This window comes from Ovis canadensis, chromosome 17 (genome assembly GCF_042477335.2).
Source record: "Ovis canadensis isolate MfBH-ARS-UI-01 breed Bighorn chromosome 17, ARS-UI_OviCan_v2, whole genome shotgun sequence".
Taxonomy (NCBI): Eukaryota; Metazoa; Chordata; class Mammalia; order Artiodactyla; family Bovidae; genus Ovis; species Ovis canadensis.
Genome location: NC_091261.1, coordinates 15,297,476 through 15,318,082, shown reverse-complemented (window position 1 = coordinate 15,318,082; position 20,607 = coordinate 15,297,476). Strand labels below are relative to the sequence as shown.

At 38.5% G+C, this 20,607-nt stretch overlaps 1 protein-coding gene across 18 annotated transcripts in view; it reads left to right on the top strand.

Moving 5' to 3' along the window:
• ARFIP1 (ARF interacting protein 1) overlaps positions 1-20,607 on the top strand; it is a 140,038-nt gene that overhangs the window by 5,515 nt on the left and 113,916 nt on the right. For 6 of the 18 annotated variants that reach the window (XM_069556682.1, XM_069556680.1, XM_069556673.1 and 3 more), the window contains one exon: positions 10,926-11,028. The exons of the other annotated variants lie outside the window; for them this stretch is intronic. The gene's annotated coding sequence lies outside the window, so the exon portion shown is untranslated. The remainder of the gene's footprint in view (positions 1-10,925; positions 11,029-20,607) is intronic. 18 annotated transcript variants of the gene reach the window in all.

Genomic DNA, 20,607 nt, shown 5'->3' with positions numbered 1-20,607 from the left:
TGTTTTTTCTCAGCTTTTTGTTTTAACTAAATCCAGATGGTCAGAGTCTAATATTTTCCTTGGATGTTGGGGGATTATGGTTAGCTGCTTTTCTAGGATAAAGATGTCAGCTTTTCTAAGGATGTGAGTGTTTTCTATCTCCTCTGAGCTCTAGGTCTGTATATCTTTAAGTTGGCATGTCTCTGGAATATATTAAAGATATCTCATATACAAGGTCTGAAACTAAACTGATGTCTCCCTCATTCCCAACCCCTGCCCCAATATGTTTTTTCCTCTTTCTTTGTTTCTTATTTTAGTGAATGACTCCATTATCTTTCCAGTTCGAAACTCCCGGAAGGTAGGAGTGACCCTTCACTGCCTCCCCCCGATAGGTCCAGTCTGTCAACAAGTTTTTATTAGTCTCACTTTCCAAATATCTCTTAAATCTGTCTGGTGTTTCCCACTTCCACCACCACCGCTTTCCTTTGTTACCGTATCTTGCTTGAAATTTCTACAGTGGCCTTCTTTCTTGCTTACCCACTTCTCCTTCAGATCATCTCTAATTCATTATCCGTCCTAAAGGCACAGTGATTTATTTTGAAACACACATCTGACTGTCAACTCTTCCCTCCTCCCTCCCAGTCTTTTTACGGCTTCTCATTGCTTTTTGGGTAAAAACAAAGCTCCATAACAGCGCTTGGCCCTCCAGCCGCAGCTCTCCGTTTCGCCCGCGCTGGCCGTCACCAGTCCTTTGCACTCGTCTTGCCCTTGCGTTACACGGCTGTGGCACACGCTTTCCTCCCTGTCTAGACCACTCTTTCTTTACTTTGTTTCACTTGTTGGCTTCTATCCTTCACGCCTCAACTGAAGTTTTGCTTCTTTAGCACATAATCTAACCTCCGCGATGAGAGTGACATCGCACATTCACCACAGTTGCAGTGTGCGTTTACATGTGTGATTGTGTGCTTGTCTTTCTCTTCCACTCTCTCCATTTCCATGCACACAGGAGCCGCATCTTATTTTCCTTGGCTCATTGACTCCCACGGACCTGTCTCAGTTCCTGACACCTAACTATTGATTGAATTTCCAAGTTGATAGTATGAAAGAGTTCAGTTCATGGAGTTTTGTAATATAGGATTTTAAATATAAATATTTATAAATATAACAGTTAAATTGCCAGTTATATTGTGTTTTCCAAGTGCATGAAAATATTTTAATAGCATAAGTTTGTATTAATATTAACAAAACAATACATATTATATGATACTAGAGCACAATATTCTTTGATTATTTTATAGTAAACTTATTTTAGAATAGTTTTAGACTTAACAGTTATTGTAGAAATAGTGTACAGATTCCTGTGTACACTATTCCCAGTTTCCCACATTGTCAACATATTACGTTCTATGGCACATTTGTGGCAATTCGTGAACCAGTATTTATACATCATTACCTAATGTGTGTGGAGATGCCTCGGTTTTCTCTGAACGTGCTTTTTCTATTGCAGGATTCCACCCTGGAATAAATCCAGAGCTTAGTTGTCATGTGCCCTCTTAGCAGTCTCTCGCGAGGACACCTCGTTCTTGACGACAGGTGATAGTTTTGGGGCTGTCAGGTCAGGCGGTTACAGTGCTGCGTGCGTGCTCGGTTGCCTCAGTCGTGTCCAACTCTCTGCGACCCCGTGGACCATGGCCTGCCAGGCTCCACTGTCCATGGGATTCTCCAGGCAGGGGCACGGGAGCGGGTGAGTGTAGATTGTGCCTCGGTTGGGGTTTGTGTGATTCTTTTCTCATTATTCAACCGGGTAACGTGCTTGGGGAGAAAGACCACTGAGGTGAAGTGCAGTTCTTGGATCAAGAATAGATACTGTCAGTCTGCCTACCGTTGTTGATGTTAACTTTGATCACCTGGCTGTTGACAGCGTCAGCTCTGTACATTGTAAAGTTACCCTCCACTTTTTATATTGTACTTTTTAGAAAAAAGTCGTTATATGAAACACACTCTTAATGCGCGGGGTATTATCTTCTACCTCCTTAAGCGTGCTATGTACGTAAATTTGGGGGATTTTTCTGCGAAGGAGATTTGCCTCTTTTCTCATATTTATTTATTCAATCATTTATTTACATAAATATTGATTGACTCTTGGGTATTTTATACTTTGCATAAAATTCAGTCTTACTTTATATGGTAATATAGTATATAATCCATTATTTACTAATTTTGTTGCTCATATTGTTCCAGCGTTGGCCTTTAGAAGCTTTTTCAGTTGGTTCTTATATTCTTTTGAGACTTTTTTTGTTGTTCTGTTCTGGTGGGGTTTTTTTAAAAAGCACATTCTTCTTTCCGGCAGTACGAGATGCTCCAGGCTCATCTTGTATATATCCTGCCCCAGTCCTAGAATCAGCCGTTTCTCCAAGAAGCTCCAGTGCCCTTTATTGGAGAATGGTATTAAAAACCGAGATCTGGGCACTGTGTGTGCTCACTGTTGCTAGGGTTGCTTCTAAGAAATATGCACTGATTCATGTAAACACACATATCTATACATATCTATTTCTTTTTTTAAATTTATTTATTTTAATTGGAGGCTAATTACTTTACAATATTGTATTGGTTTTGCCATATATCAACATGAATCTGCCACGGTTGTACACGTGTTCCCCATCCTGAACCCCCCTCCCGCCTCCCTCCCCGTACCATCCCTCTGGGTCATCCCAGTGCACCAGCCCCAAGCATCCTGTATCTATTTCTATATAGCCACGTGTATCCATATTACTAAGCTGTTCCCTAATGCTGGGAAAGATGGAGGGCAGGAGGAGAAGGGGGCGACAGAGGATGAGATCGTTGGATGGCATCACCGACTCGATGGACATGGGTTTGGGTGGACTTTGGTAGTTGGCGATGGACAGGGAGGCCTGGCGTGCTGAGGTTCATGGGGTCACAAAGAGTCGGACATGACTGAGCGACTGAACTGAACTGCTTCTTAGATTATTTACTCTGAGCTTTTTCCCATTGAAAAAATTACCTGTGAATATTGAGTGGTCTATTTTATACGGTTTTGGAAATTAATAACAGAACTAAAGGAACTCTCCAATTCTCTTGCTTCACTTCACTGCTAGTGTTCTGGACCTTAGCTAGCCATCTGTGAAGAATGAGGCCACAGTATACTGAATAATTTAGAGTTTATTACAACTAGGTTTCTTTTCAGGGAGTAATTTAGCTTTGAGAGTCTTAACATTTGACTTCTCATTAGTTTTGCTGTAACACAGTCTGAATGGGGCAAATAAAAAGACTTCTCCAAACTGTTAATTTTGTCGCTTGGTTAGAAGTTGGTGATAATGATGAGGATGAAAATAGTTGAATCTCTGTTATGTTGATTTTTAAATTGTTTCTCATTACTATATATAATTGAGAATTAACTATATTTTGTCAGAGTTTTCTGTTTTTGAATTGTCTAGACTGTGTGTTTATCTTAATGAGCAATATGAACTGAATTTATTACTACCTAAAAGGACTAATGAGTGTCTAACAACATAGCTTTTACAGATACCAGATAGTTATTGAGATAAAGACAGCAGTATAATACATATATATATGATTTTTTGAATCTTATTTGATTATTCTACTTACGAAAGAAAGTGTAATATACTTTGAACATATTGTATGGTAAACCGCTTTGAGTTCAACATCATTTGCATTGACTCTTGGGAAAAGGATTTTCCTTGTAGATTAAGGAAGCTATCGTCATTAAAAAAAAAAATTACACACTATTTTAGATTGTTTTGACTAAGAAAACTAAGTTTTTAGCTTTATAATTTTTTATTGTAAACCAGTCAGTGCAACTTAAAGATTAATATTGAATTATGAAATAAAAATAAATCTTAACCATTCTCTTTTATTTATCCACGAACAAGAAAAGATAGATATATTTCAATAGATTCTATCTAGAGCAAAAGAAATAGAGCCACTTTCTTTTAATCAGTAACCAGTCTCTGAAATCAGTGACGTACTCTGTCTAGAGAAGTTAAAGCAAGTTCAGACAAAGCAAGCCCAGGTTCTGCTACTGACTGCCCTCACTTTTCTGTTACCTACCTCACTAGCACTGTCAGTGAGCCCCAGCAGAGCTCCTTCATAGTCATTTATAGCACTTCCCCAACTTTTTCACTAACATAATCTACAGAGAATAACTCTTCAGGTAGTTCATAATCATTTATAGCACTTCCCCAACTTTTTCACTAGCATAATCTACAGAGAATGACTCTTCAGGTAGTTCTTTGGAGACTCGTATTTCATCATAAAGATTCAAGAAGTTTCTTGGACCGCTTGTATGTATTTTATTCAAGTGAATTTTGTTTCAGATTTCGTAATAGCATACCTATTTTCATTCCAAAAATGTAAATTCTCATTCTGCTATGCTGTGCTTGCGTATCCTGTTTATGTCTGCCGTGCTTATATTTGCTTTCCCGTGCCTTGAGCACACCTTTTCAGATGCTCTGTGATATGTGAGTACCTTAATTTGAAATGTTCACGTTATAATCTCTGTTCACCTTCCTTTCTTTAGTATTGTACTTCTAAATCTTTAGCTCCTCAGCATCATGGCAGTTGTAAATGCAGTTTTTTCTTTTCTGGTATCCGTGGAGTCTTGTGTTTCTTTTTATCTTCCAGGGTCCTGGCAGGTCTCTGCCTTCCTGTCCTCTCTTTCCTGGGTCCTGAGAAAGATCCTGAATGCATTTAACAGTTGTAGGATATTGAATTCTCCCTCATTAAACTTTTCTACATTGGGACAGGTCCTTTACCACTGAGCCATCAGGAAAGCCCAGATATAGAACTGGTCCATTCAGTTTGTAGAAAACAAAATGTGATTGTGATAATAAATTAAAAGCAACTCCAAACAGTGGGATGAAGTATAAACTTTATGTAATATTAATTATACATTTTTACGGATGCTAATTAGTAATTCACTTTATAGGTCACTGGTTCTTACACTCATTAGTTAATGAACACTCTGGTCAATTTATAGAAGTAGAACCCCAGAGATGACAAGATATTTTTGGCATCTAGTATAAACCAGGCTATGAAGCTTCAATGTTGATGGTAGTTTTGAAATAATGATGTATCATTTTGAGGATCACTGTTAACTATAACTTTAAATTCATGTAAAGATCAGAAAACATATATCTTAAACAGCACAAATTGCAAGTCACTTTTCCCTCCCAAAGTTGTAAGTTTTATTTTTCCCTCCAGCTTTTTTGAGGTATAATTGACATAAAGCACTGTCTAAGCTTAAGTTGTACAGCATAATGATTTGATTTACATGCATCATGAAGTGATTGTCACAGTAAGTTTAGTGAATGTCATTATTTTTAAATCTTGTCATTCCCAGTGTTGCCAGTTATTAAAGTTATGAACAAATGAACTTCTAAAAAATGGGAAGGTTGGAACATTTAAATAATATGAATGAAACACAGACATAGTACCTGTCTCTGTAATTCTCAGAAATTTGATTCCCCCTTTCCCTATCTGCCAGGAGTTTTTTTTTAATACTTAGCAGTTTATTATATATTAATAACAAAGGGTATGCTAAAGGACACAGATAGATAGCCAGATGAAGAGATATATTGGACAAGATCTGGAATGATTCTGAGAACAGGCGCTTCTGTCACTGTGAGTTAGGGTGTACCATGATTCCAGGACATGGATGTGTTTACCACAGAGTTTCTCCAGACTGTGTAGTTCAGGGGTTTTTGTGGCGATTTCCTCAGCAAGCCATTTTCAGCTGTCAGCTCAGTCTCGATCTCCTCTTGCCTCTGAAAGTTCCAAACTTCTAACCATGGTGTGGTCATTCCGGTAAGCAGCCCCCATTCTAAAGCTATCATTTGGTCTTCTGAGCTGTGTAATGATGATATGTTTTCCCATTTGGTGCTACTGGTTCATACACGGGAGCAGACAGCAAAAAAGAGCTGCCCTGGCTCTCTTCTGTTTTCCATTCCATGCGTCACTGTCTCTGTGGGCTCCTTCCGACTTTGATTCTTTCCTCTCTGGAGCAGGTTTCCTCCTTCTGTCTGAGGGTGATTCCTCTAACTTTGGTCAGGCTTCTTTACTGTTCTTAAAAAAATTTTATTTTGATCTGATTTTAGGCTTGCAAAAATAGTAGTTTCCTTATACTTCTTACCTTCTTCCCCTGATGCTCACATAACCGTAACATAATTATCAAGAATAGGAAACTAACATTGGTATAATATTATTAACTAAACTACAGCTGTTATTAGAATTTTACCAAATATTCAACTGACTGTCCTTTTTCTGTTTCAGGATCCTGTCTAGGAAACCGCATTGAAATTAGTCATTTCTCCAAAGTCTCTTTCAAAATGTACATTTCTCACACTGTCCTAGCCTTTCATGACCATGTCACTTTTGAAAAGTACTGGCCAAGTATCTTCTGGAATGTTCCTCAGTTTGGGTTTGTCCAGTGTTTTCTCATCATCAGACTGAACTTATGCATTTAGGGGACGAATACTGCAAAAATGATGTTGTCCTCAGCTCAGCATCTTAGGGATTATGCTCTTGGTGTGTCTTACTATTGGTGATGGCTTAATCACTTTGAGAGAGGTCTGCTGAGTTTCTTTACTGTGAACTATGAGTTCTACATTTACAGTTGTTCTTTTTTCAGTTGAGTAGTTATAGGAGATAATTGCAGATTATGTGAATTCTGTTTCTCCTCCAACTTTTGCCCTTTTATTTTAATATCTGTCTGCAACACTTACTACCCAGGGGACAAAGCTAGGAGGCCAGTACGTACATGCGTATGTGTGTATAGCATGTATACACAGATACACACACATATATTAGAAACAATACCGAGAGCTGTTTCCAGTCCAGTACAACAGTGCTTATTTAGCATTTCTCCTTTCTTTGTAATTTTTCCTCCCACAGTGAGAAACTTAAGTTTTTAGTACCTACATTCTATTCACATATTTGTTCTGTTCTGTTGCACACATAAAGTAGTTTGGGAATTATTAACGTGTACCCCTGTGAGAAATACTGTATTAATAGCTTTGTGTCTAGTTCTCTGTCTTTAGCCTCATAGCGTCCAGGCAGGATATTCTTCTGTCCTGCCTTTCCTTGTCTCCGCCCCCCATTCTTCCCCTCCCCTTTCTCCGCTTTCTCCTCCTCCTCCTCCCTTGGCTCATCCTCGTTTCCCCCTTCTGTTTCCTGGGTTATTCTTGTTTAATACAGTTAGTTTCATTTATTACGATTTTATGCCATTTGAATTTCTCTCAAAGTTACTGTGGTTCTAAGAGTCAGAATTATTGAAAGCTAAATATTCAGAGGAATGTCACTTTTTCTTTATCCCTGCTCCCTGCTCCCATTTCCTAGTCTTCTGCGCTCCTTTCTCCCCTTTCCCTGTAGGTAACCTACCTCTGTAGGTTTTGGTTTATTCTATTTTTGTTCCAGTGAACAGAAGCATCTATTTTCAGGTATCCTTTCTGTTCTTACATTGAGACAGCATATCTGTAGGTACTTTTGAACTTTGCTTTTGTTGACTCATCACTGTGTCTTGGAAAGTGTTGCATATCATAGAGATCTTCATTTTTTTCTACAGTTGTACAGTACTCCATTGTCTGGGTGTGCCATAGGTTGGTCAGTCACCTTCCTATATGTAGACATTTAGGTACCTTTCCCCCAGTACTTTACATTTATGAAGAATGCGGCAGTGTGTGTGTAGTTTTATATTTCTGGTAATGTATTCCCAGGATTTATTCCGAGAAATGGACTGCTGCTAAGTCACTTCAGTCATATCTGACTCTGTGTGACCCCATAGACGGCAGCCCACCAGGCTCCCCTGTCCCTGGGATTCTCCAGGCAAGAACACTGGAGTGGGTTGCCATTTCCTTCTCCAATGCATGAAAGTGAAAAGTGAAAGGGAAGTCGCTCAGTCGTGTCCGACTCTTCGCGACCCCATGGACCATGGCCTACCAGGCTCCTCCGTCCATGGGATTTTCCAGGCAGGAGTACTGGAGTGGGCTGCCATCGACTGCTGGGTTCAAAAGTAAGTGTGTGTGTGATTTTGTCAGGCATTGCCGAAGTTCCCTCCAGAATGAATGTACAGATTTGTATCCCCATCAGCAGTGTACATGAGTGCCTGTTTCCTCACATCCTCAGGAACAGAATGTTTTGTTCTTTAAAAAATTTTGCTTATCTAATAGATGAGAAATGGTATCTCAGTGTTGTTTTAACCTGAATTTCTCTAACACGAGTGAATTTGATCATTTTATATATTTTAAAGGCTATTTTAACCTTTTTTGTGTGAATTGTCTGTTCATGTCTTTTTCCTGCTTTCTGTTTTTTTGTTTTCTTCCCTTTGTTTTTAAGAGTTCTTTATGTTAGGACTATTAACCTAATGTTCAATTCAGTTCAGTCGCTCAGTCGTGTCCGACTCTTTGAGACCCCATGAATCGCAGCACGCCAGGCCTCCCTGTTCATCACCATCTCCCGGAGTTCACTCAGACTCACGTCCATTGAGTCAGTGATGCCAACCAGCCATCTCATCCTCTGTCGTCCCCTTCTCCTCCTGCCCCCAACCCCTCCCAGCATCAGAGTCTTTTCCAATGAGTCAACTCTTTGCATGAGGTGGCCAAAGGACTGGAGTTTCAGCTTTAGTGTCATTCCTTCCAATGAACACACAGGGCTGATCTCCTTCAGAATGGACTGGTTGGATCTCCTTGCAGTCCAAGGGACTCTCAAGAGTCTTCTCTAACACCACAGTTCAAAAGCATCAATTCTTCAGCACTCAGCTTTCTTCACGGTCCAACTCTCACATCCATACATGACCACTGGAAAAACCATAGCCTTGACTAGATGGACCTTTATTGGCAAAGTAATGTCTCTGCTTTTGAATCTGCTATCTAGGTTGATCATAACTTTTCTTCCAAGGAGTAAGTGTCTTTTAATTTCATGTCTGCAGTCACCATCTGCAGTGATTTTGGAGCCCCAAAAAATGAAGTCTGCCACTGTTTCCACTGTTTCCCCATCTATTTCCCATGGAGGGATGGGACCAGATGCAATGATGTAACGTATGTTATAAGCATTTCCCTAGTTTTTCAGTTGTCTTTTGTCTTTTTAACACTTAGGTTATTCAGTTTTAAAATTATTTAGTCAAATTTATCAGTTTTTAAAATTGTCTCTAGATTCTTAGAATTAGAAAATTTAAAGTACAACTCATGTATGTTTTCTTTTAGCAATTTATTTGAGTTTTCATTCTTTATATCTAGATTCCTAATTCATTTGGAGTTTATTCTTGTGTGTGGTGTGAGATATGGATCTAATTTTGTATTTTTCCAAATGGCTACCTGATTTTCCTGGTATTGTTTATTGGTTAGTCCATCTGTAATTAAGGGGTTTAAAGTGTCACCTCTGTCACGCATTGAATGTGTGTGTGTGTGTGGCCTAGCTCGGCTTCTATTCTGGCCTCTCTGCTTATTCTTGTGCTCCTGCCCTGCTGCTTTAACTGCAGACGCTTCATGGTCTGTTTCCGTGTCTGACAGATCAGCCCTCTTGTGATGCTCCTTTTCCATTGTTTTCCTGGCTATTATTGCGTGTTTGACTTTTCCGTATCAACTGGAGTGTAACTTGTCTAACTGTATAATTTAACTTGTTATATATTTTTCTTGCATTGAATTTGTAAATTAAGTAAGGAAGAAATTACTTCTTTTAATGTCATCATGGGCTTCCCTGGTAGCTCAGTGGTAAAGAATTTGCCTGCAATGCAAGAGATGTGCGTTCAGTCCCTGGGTTAGGAAGATTCCCTGGAGAAGGCCATAGCAGCCCGCTCCAGTATTCTTGCTGGGGAAACCCCATGGACAGAGGGGCCTGGAGGGCTGCAGTCCATGGGGTCACAGGAACTTGGACGCAACTGAAGTGACGGAGCACGCGTGCATGTATGATGTCTGGCTAAGAATGCGGCACACCTTTATGTTGCTCAGTCTTAGCAGTTACGTGTTAACAGTTTTTTCATATAGACTTTATGTGGTGTTTAATTTACTCCTAAGTTATCTAATCTTCTTTGTTGTTGTTATTGTAAATAGGATTTTTCTCTGCCATTAAGTCCTCTGATTATTACTTTTCAATATTATTTCAAAAATTATCTGTTTTATGTACAGTAGTGTGTATATGTTAACCCAAAACTCCTTTTGTAAGTTAATTTTATATCCTACTTTTTCATAATAATCCTACTTTTTTTAATAATCCTAAATTATTCTATTTTTTACTTAGTTTTAGCATTGATTTTTTGGAGTTTTTCAGGTGTACTATTATATGATCTGCAAAAAGAATGTTTACTTCTTTACCTATCTTATAATTGATTTTTCTTATCTCCTTGGATTGGCTAATACCTCTAGTTCAGTGTTGAATAGTAGCAGAGATGGTGGGTTTTTGCATTGTTCTTAGTCTTAATGGAAATGCCTCTGTTACTTATTGAATAAGATAATGGTTGTAGGATTAAAGTCTGTATCGTGTTGAAGATGTCTCCCTGAATTCCTTCTTCCTTGATTATTGAATTGTGAATGGGTGTTGAATTCTGTCAGTAGATTTCTCATCTGTGTAGAAAACCATGTTTTTCAGCTTAGATTAATGACTATATTATATATGAAAAGGTTTTCTTAACTGAACAGTCTTGCATTCCTGGGATAAACCCCACTTGTTCATGTTGTATTATTTTCTTAATGTGGTACTGGACTCAGCTGGCAGGCAGTCACATTGTTTTAAGAAGGAAATGGCAGCCCACTCCGGTACTCTTGCCTGGGAAATCCCATGGACAGGGGAGACTGAAGGGCTATAGTCCATGGGGTTACAAAGAGTCAGATATGACTGACTGACTGAGCTTGCACAAAAATTGTTCCTTCCATTGTGTTTCATGAGCTTTTTTGTTTCTCTCTTTCTCTGTGTTGTAGTACCTGATGTGGTGTTTTGTGCTTATTTATCCATCTCCTTGATTAGACTCAAAGTACGGTCACCCTTGGTATCTGTGGGGCATTGGTTCTTTTACACTCTCAGGTAAGAAAGCCTTTGTATAAAATGGTACAGTATTTGCATCTAACTTATGCACATACTCCCATATACTTTAAATAATCTCTAAATTACTTATAATGTTATTGTTTAGTCGCTAAGTCGTTTCTGACCTCTTTGTGACCTCATAAACTGTAGCATGCCAGGCTTCTAATATGTATTTAATCTGTACATATGTATATAATATGTACACGTTTGTAGTATATAACGTAATGCAAATGTAAGTGCTATGTAAATACTTGCTGGTGTATGGCAAATTCAAGTTTTGCTTTTTGAAACTTTCCGAAGGGTTGTTTTCTTTTCCTTTTTTAAAAATATTTTCAATCTTTGTTTGAACCTGCAGATATGGAGGACTGACTACTCTTTCAGCTTGAATTAGATTTTACTTTTCTATCTCCTTATTGCTGTTGTTCGGTAACTAGGTCGTGTCCCACTGCTGAGACCCAATGACCTGTAGCACACCAGGCTTCTCAGTCCTTCACTGTCTCCTGAAGTTCGCCCAAACTCGTGTCCATTGAGTCAGTGATGTCGTCCATCCATCTTGTCCTCTGTCGCCCCCTTCTCCTCCTGCCCTCCATCTTTCCCAGCATCAGGGTCTTTGCCAGTGAGTCAGCCCTTCACGTCAGGTGGCCAGAGTCCTTCCAATGAACATTCAAAGTTGATTTCCTTTAGGATCGACTGGTTTGATCTCCTTGCTGTCCAGGGGACTCTCAAGAGTCTTCTCCAGCACTACGGTTTGAAATCATTAATTCTTTGGTGCTCAGCCTTCTTTATGGTCCAGCTCTTATATTCATACATGATTACTGGAAAAACCATAGCCTTGACTATGCAGACTTTTGTCAGCAAAGTGGTGTCTCTGCTTTTTAATATGCTATCTAACTTTGTCATGGCTTTTCTTCCAAGGAGCAAGCATTTTTTAATTTCATGACTACAGTTACCATCTGCAGTGATTTTGGAGCCCAAGAAAATAAAGTCTATCACTGTTTCCATTGTTTCCCCATCTGTTTGCCATGAAGTGATGGGACCGGATGCCATGATCTTTAGTTGAGTTTTAAGCTAGCTTTTTCACTCTCCTCTTTCACCTTCATCAAGAGGTTTTTTAGTTCCTCTTTACTTTCTGCCCACTTGACTTCACATTCCAAGATGTCTGGTTCTAGATTAGTGATCACATCATCATGATTATCTGGGTCGTGAAGATCTTTTTTGTATAGTTCTTCTGTGTATTCTTGCCACCTCTTCTTAATATCTTCTGCTTCTGTTAGGTCCATACCATTTCTGTCCTTTATCGAGTCCATCTTTGCATGAAATGTTCCCTTGGTATCTCTAATTTTCTTGAAGAGATCTCTAGTCTTTCCCATTCTGTTGTTTTCCTCTATTTCTTTGCATTGATCGCTGAAGAAGGCTTTCTTATCTCTTCTTGCTATTCTTTGGAACTCTGCATTCAGATACTTATATCTTTCCTTTTCTACTTTGCTTTTTGCCTCTCTTCTTTTCACAGCTATTTGTAAGGCCTCCCCAGACAGCCATTTTGCTTTTTTGCATTTCTTTTCCATGGGGATGGTCTTGATCCCTGTCTCCTGTACAGTGTCACAAACCTCATTCCATAGTTCATCAGGCTGTCCATCTATCAGATCTAGGCCCTTAAATCTGTTTCTCACTTCCACTGTATAATCATAAGGGATTTGATTTAAGTCATACCTGAATGGTCTAGTGGTTTTCCCTGCTTTCTTCAGTTTGAGTCTGAATTTGGTAATAAGGAGTTCATGATCTGAGCCACAGTCAACTCCTGGTCTTGTTTTTGCTGACTGTGTAGAGCTTCTCCATCTTTGGCTGCAAAGAATATAATCAATCTGATTTCGGTGTTGACCATCTGGTGATGTCCATGTGTAGAGTCTTCTCTTGTGTTGTTGGAAGAGGGTGCATTTTCTTGGCAAAACTCTATTAGTCTTTGTCCTGCTTCATTCTGTATTCCAAGGCCAGATTTGCCTGTTACCCCAGGTGTTTCTTGACTTCCTACTTTTGCATTCCAGTCCCCTATAATGAAAAGGACATCTTTTTTGGGTGTTAGTTCTAAAAGGTCTTGTAGGTCTTCATAAAACCGTTCAACTTCAGTTTCTTCAGCGTTACTGGTTGGGGCATAGACTTATGGCAGAAAGTGAAGAGGAGCTAAAAAGCCTCTTGATGAAAGTGAAAGAGGAGAGTGAAAAAGTTGGCTTAAAGCTCAACATTCAGAAAACGAAGATCATGGCATTGGGTCCCATCACTTCATGGCAAATAGATGGGGAAACAGTGTCAGACTTTATTTTGGGGGGCTCTAAAATCACTGCAGATGGTGACTGCAGCCATGAAATTAAAAGATGCTTACTCCTTGGAAGAAAAGTTATGAGCAACCTAGATAGCATATTCAAAAGCAGAGACATTACTTTGCTGACTAAGGTCCGTCTAGTCAAGGCTATAGTTTTTCCTGTGGTCATGTATGGATGTGAGAGTTGGACTGTGAAGAAGGCTGAGCGCTGAAGAATTGATGCTTTTGAACTGCGGTGTTGGAGAAGACTCTTGAGAGTCCCTTGGACTGCAAGGAGATCCAACCAGTCCATTCTGAAGGAGATCAACCCTGGGATTTCTTTGGCAGGAATGATGCTAAAGCTGAAGCTCCAGTACTTTGGCCACCTCATGCGAAGAGTTGACTCATTGGAAAAGACTCTGATGCTGGGAGGGATTAGGGGCAGGAGGAGAAGGGGACGACAGAGGATGAGATGACTGGATGGCATCACCAACTCGATGGACATGAGTCTGAGTGAACTCCTGGAGATGGTGATGGACAGGGAGGCCTGGCGTGTGGTGATTCATTGGGTCGCAAAGAGTCAGACACGACTGAGCGACTGAACTGAACTTACTTTCTGCCATTAGTGGGGTCCTCTCCATATCTGAGGTTGTTGATATTTCTCCCGGCAATCTTGATTCCAGCTTGTGCTTCATCCAGCCCAGTATTTCACAGGATGTACTCTGCATATAAGTTAATAAGCAGGGTGACCATATATAGCCTTGTTGTACTCCTTTCCCAATTTTTAACTAGTCCATTGTTCCATGTCCAGTTCTAACTGTTACTTCTTGACCTGCAGACAGGTTTCTCAGGAGACAGGTGAGGTGGTCTGGTATTCCCATCTCTTTAAGAATTTTCCAGTTTGTTGTGATCCATACAGTCAAAGGCTTTAGCGTAGTCAGTGAAGCAGAAGTAGATGTTTTTTCCGGATTTCTCTTGCTTTCCCTCACTAACGGATGTTGGCAATTGATCTCTGGTTCCTCTGCCTTTCCTAAATCCACCTTGTACATCTGGAAGTTCTCGGATCACGTACTGCTGAAGTCTGGCTTGAAGGATTTTGAGCATAATCTTGCTAGCATATGAAATGAGTGTGATCATATTGTAGTTTGAACATTCTTTGGCATTGCCTTTCTTTGAGATTGGAATTAAAAGTGATTTTTTTTCTAGTCCTGTGGCCACTGCTGAATTTTAATTCTTTATTTGTAGTTGGCATTCTCTAATGTTGTTGAACAAGTTAGAAACAGAAATAGCCTCTTAAAGTTGTTTTGAATGAAATCTGATTTTAGTGTTTGATTTTGACAATGAGCAGTTACATTTGTTACAGTATTAAAGAGCACTAGCCAGGGAACTGGAACATGTCTAAGTTCTAATCTGAAACTTTGATTTTATGTAGGCCATAAGTAAATAATATTTTGGCTTCATCTTTTGATATCTTCACATCTTTGGATATCAGTATTTTCATCTGTCAAATCAAGTGGACACTTTGATCTTTTGACTTGTTTCATATCCAAAAGGATTAAATGAAATTATTTTTTAGTCATGAAAGTATGTATTTTTGCATTTTGCATAGAAACTTTTCCTAAATTTATGTTTGTTTTTAGAATCACCTGTTACAATCCATAGGTACTCATATGATTGTAGATAGTTTTGCAAAACAAATTCTGACTGTAAATCAATAATTTATGTTGTGGAATATTTGTAAGAATATCAGTGAAGTGATACAGCTCTCTTAACTAAATTATTTAATGTGTGCTTAACACATTTTACTTTTAGGTATGTCTGACTGCAGCAATGATACTTCAACTCTTGGTACATCTAAACCAGCCACAGAAGAAGTCAAGTCTAGTTCTGAGGTGATTGGCTGATATTTATATTGTTTTTTTAAAGTCAGCCTATATCAGTCAAGTTTAGACTGTCCAAATTGAGTTAGTTTGTCTAACCATGTGCCGTTCTAAATAAACTCTTCTGCACACATAGACACAGGAAAGGTGTGGGAGGAAAGAGAGCCATTTCTTCATAATTGTAAGTCAGTTTTCATTTGCCTTTGGGCATATGAAATTCTACAGTATACCTGTCCCATAAAAATGAAATAAAAGTCGAGTCAAATATAGTTTTAAATTTAAATATGCAGCGAAGTTTCTGTTGAAGTAATAGTAGTAATTGGTTCACATTTGTGCTCATCTGATCCTGTATTGTCTCTAGTTAATTATACATCAGAATCTAAGTGTAATGTTTAAAAAAAATACTGAGTTCTGGACTTTACCTCAGACTCACTAAATCTGAGTGTGTGGTGCTAGATACTGGGCTGTGTGTATGTTTTTCTTGTTGTTGTTTTAAATTCTATAGGTGATTCTGTATCACCTCAAAACCACTGTTCTAGCTCATTAGAATACAGAAATATTAAGAAATTAATCTTACATTGAATTCAAGTAATCAGATATTTCTTTGAACATCTAATCCTAGTAACAGCTCTCAAATTTATAGTAGTTAAAGATTTACAGAGTAGCACTTTCATATTTTTCTACCTTGTCCCTCAGACTGATTTGATATAACCCAATTAGGTAAGAAGGACAGCCGTTATTTCCCTCATTTATTTGTTGAACACATTTTAGCCTTTAGAGAGGTAGTAGCTGACTTTGGGTAAGGGGCAGGTCTGGAGCATAACATGGGTTCTTGTGCCTCCAGTGGCAGTGTTAAAAAGTCAGCTTGCTGTCTGTGTAGGTGGCAGTGCTAGGCAGGATGTTTCGTCGTCGTCCCAAGACATTGAGTCTGTATGACAAGCTTCAATGTAGGATTTAGAGCTGGATAATTTACTTTTCACTCGAAAGTCAAAGATGAGCTCTGGTTGGCAGAATATATATTGTCTGTGAGGGATTCAGAATTCTTTGTGATTTAAAATAGTTTGACTGTTTACCATTTGTCAAAGAAGTGTTGTAGCTATATTTAGTTCTGAGAACCTAGGGAATCATATATACCATATTTGTCTTAACTCGTGTTTTTTATTTTTTACGATCAGATCTCTGAATTTGTACTGTTGAGAGATGATCAGAAGTTTGACACCTGTGAACTATAGGGAGGATTGGCAGCCCAGCCAATGATGGGGCTTATAATTGTAAATAAAATCACTCTTTTTGTGGTTTACCACTGTAAGTTTCAGCTACTTGGATGTCACCCGGATAGATACTAAACTAGAAATTTCCTGCTCAGTAGAGAGTTAAACCTGGATGGCAGTGATCTGAAGGAATCCACTGCTAAGTAATTGTTCAGAATTTGTGTGTAAATTCATATCAGGCATTCTCTGTATTTTTAGCCATACCCAGGGATACTGTACTTGAAAGAAGAAAAAGAAAAACCAGGTGTGTGAATATAATCTGAATTTATACCCCAATTTAAAAGGTTTGTATGAGTTTATTACAGTTAACCAAAGTTGGATTTAGGAATATTTTGTGACTTTGAAATTGCTCATTTATTAGAATTCTACTAACTTAAATATTCTTTTTTTTAGTATCCTTGGTGAAAACATTTTAGGGCTCAAATTTGCTTATACGAATTCTTCTTTTATGTACTATAACTCTATTTGTATTTTGGCCATTAACTCTTAAATGTTCTATACATCAAACTTTCCAGTAATTCAGGATAATCATAGCAGAGCTTGGCACATAAACTGATGGTCAGTTTGATGAATGAATGAATTCTCACTCTACTAGTGAATGATATATGGATACTAGTTTCTTAGAATATGATGACCTGAATTATAGTTTTCATTTCTTTAAAAGCAAAACAAGACAGCAAAAACTCTCAACATTTTTAACTGAGCCAAAAACATCAACCCTGCAAAGAAGAGACTTAAGGTTCATGTAGGTTCTATATGACAGTACTGTGTGGGTCACAACAAACTGTGGAAAGCAAACTGTGGCGGCAGAGACCTGGAAGTCTTAACATCGATAATGAGGAAAGAGCTGTGATTTGAGCATAAAGAAAAATGAATAAATTTAAGAAAATTAATAGGGAAAAATTATATAAAGACAGAAGCAAGGAAGTTGGGAAAACAGGTGTATTTTTGCCAACAACAACAAAAAGGGAAAGCAGAGTAGTTGCATTGGGTATTTATTAGTGTGTTTTAGGGTTTTTGCATTACTTTTCTGTCTGCCCTTTGATATAGTAACAGTAATGCATGTACTTAATTCTAATACCCAAAAAACAGGTATACAAATATTTTCATTCCTTCTTTACATAAGTAACTCAGAGGTCTAAAAGTGAATTTGTTCAGATCCTGCATACAAGCTGCATGTTATTAGGGGAAATTTTAAAATAAGTAAAATAGAGTTTAGAATAATAATGCTTTTGGAGTGGCTCACATGAAGAATTATAGCAGTTCAGGAAGTGTCAGCCAGGAATATCCGTGAAGGTGGTCTTTAAACTGTCTTACAGTGTGGGGTAGCATTTGAGCGTGTGACTGGTGATGGTCACTACCTGGGCAGAGTCATAGAGAAAGGAAACAGTCGTGTGTATGGGGAAGCATGAGTAAGTTTGATTTAATAGGGTGTCTGAAGAAGCGTAATTGGTGTTAAGATAGTTCAGGTCATGGAAAGATTGTGTCAGGTGGAGCAGGCTTTTATGTTGTAAATATATTGGGGAGGAAGACAGACATGTTAAAAAAATATATAACATATACATAAATTATAGACAACAAAGGTCCATCTAGTTAAAGCTGTGTTTTTTCTAGTAGTCATGTATGGATGTGAAAGTTGGACCATAAAGAAAGCTAAGCGCTGAAGAATTGATACTTTTGAACTGTGGTGTTGGAGAAGACTCTTGAGAGTCCCTTGGACTACAAGGATATCCAACCAGTCCATCCTAAAGGAGATCAGTCCTGAATATTCATTGGAGGGACTGATACTGAAGCTGAAACTTTGGCCACCTGATGCGAAGAAGTGACTCATTTGAAAAGACCCTGATGCTGGGAAAGACTGAAGGCAGAAGTAGAAAGGGATGACAGAGGATGAGATGGTTGGATGACATCACTGACTCAATGGGCATGAGTTCGAGCAAGCTCCACGAGTTGGTGAAGGACAGGGAATCCTGGCGTGCTGCAGTCCACAGGGTCGCAAAGAGTTGGACATGACTGAGCAACGGTGGCGTGCTGCAGTCCACAGGGTCGCAAAGAGTTGGACATGACTGAGCAACTGGACTGAACTGAAATTATAATCTTTACTGCTATAAAGCAGGATAAGAGGCTAAAGAGTGATGAGTGCTAATTTGCATGAGTTGGTCAGGAAAGGCCCTTTCTAGGTGAGCAAATACCTCAGTGAGTTGAGGGAGGGACATGTGAAGATATGGGAGTAAACCTTCCAGAAAGAGGAAACAGCAAGAGCAAATATAAGATTGGTACGTTTGAAGAATAGTGGTGAGGACTCTGGCTGGAACTGAGGGTCAGTGAGAAAAGAGTGGAAGGAAATGCAGTAGCTAGCTGCTAAGATTTGCTTGGCTCAGAAATGAGAATGGCTGACAGATGATTAGAAACTTGGGAGATCTGAAATGCAGGATTCAGGTAGCAAGTGGTTGGAAAATGTAAGACAAATAGGTGTTGATAGTAGTAGATTAAAACATTTGTGAAGAAAAATGTGCAACATATGAAATAAAAGTGGAGTAGTAAATGAACTCCCGTAGACTCATCATCCGGATTATCATTGTTTCGACTTGACCACATTTGCTTTACCCATTCTTAGGTAGGATCATCTCCCTTTTAAAAACCACGAGATTGACAATGACAAGATGGAATAAAGACAGACAGAAAGAGCTTGGCCAAGACAGTAACATTTGTAACCTTATTTCAACTCTGTCTTGATACTGGTCTGTTTTAGAGAAATGTAGTTAGGGTACTGCTGCTGCTAAGTCGCTTCAGTCGTGTCTGACTCTGTGCGACCCCATAGACGGCAGCCCACCAGGCTCCCCCATCCCTGGGATTCTCCAGGCAAGAACACTGGAGTGGGTTGCCATTTCCTGACAAAGTTAGGAGTAACTGTGCTGGAACTCCAGTATTTGTCCTGTTGGTCCTTAGCTAAAATCAGTGTGCTAGAATTACAGCATCTTTATATAATCTTTTTAATTTCCTGAGCTATTTCACATTTGATTCTTTTAATAGCTATATGAGGTATAGGTGAAGTTAAGAATCTTGTTTTATAAAAGAGGAAATTGAGACCTAGGGAAGGACAAGTGACTTCTGTACAGTTATAAAAAGGGGCAGAGCCAGTCCTTAAATCTGTGTCTCCTGATAAGTTGATTAGTTCTCTTGAGATATCATGGATGGGCTTATTCACCTAATGCTCTTGATCCATGTTAAATTAACTTTGCCATAAATACACTAACCATGTTTTAAAGGTCATATTTTTACTGATTCAGATGGAAATTTCAAAGACTGTTTGAATTATGATTTTAATAGAATTGCTTTCTCTTTTTGTAGGCAAAAAAAAAAGAATGTAATTTCATCTGACACAGAAGGCATTTGTGCTTTTTGATTTTAGAACAGAATATGGTCTCTGTTGACATGCATAATTAGTTCACTAAGCACTTCGACCTTCATTGTCTGAAGGTATAACTAGAGCAATTAGAGTTGAATATTTGTGACTTCTTTTTCTTATTTTCCACACTGCTTGCTTTATTCATTGCTGTTTTGTTTAGGTTTGACTGAGATTAAGAAGTTAATCTTTTAAATTAGAAGAAAATATAACTACTTAATAGCAGAACAAAATACCTACTGATCATTAGAGATATTTCACAGTGCTTTTATAATGAATTTTCAAATAACATTTAAAAATGGTAGATAAAAGAAACAGTTGGAAAACTTGAAGCTTATTATTGTACTTTATTTTTACCTGCTCAGTGGCAAATTAGATTAAACAGCAATGTTAAATATAGGTGTTTTAGAAGAAGTAATGTCTTGTATTGTTCCAGAAGTCTAACTAAGGCTAAGACAAGTTCTTTTCTATCCTTTCTGGAAAGTTTCTATCTTGTTCCTAATAAGCATTTTAGAAATTAGGTTTTACTGTTTTTAATGTAATGCATTGATGACATCAAGAAACTTGCTTCCAGTATGCCTTCTGTTGCACTATCAAGGTAGACTTCTAGTCTTTGGGTGAATTTTTGTTATTGTTGCATCTTTGATTTTCTGTGAAGTGCTTCCATCATCATAAATTGTTGCTGATTTAGTTGCTAAGCTGTGTCCAACTCTTCTCAACTCTTTG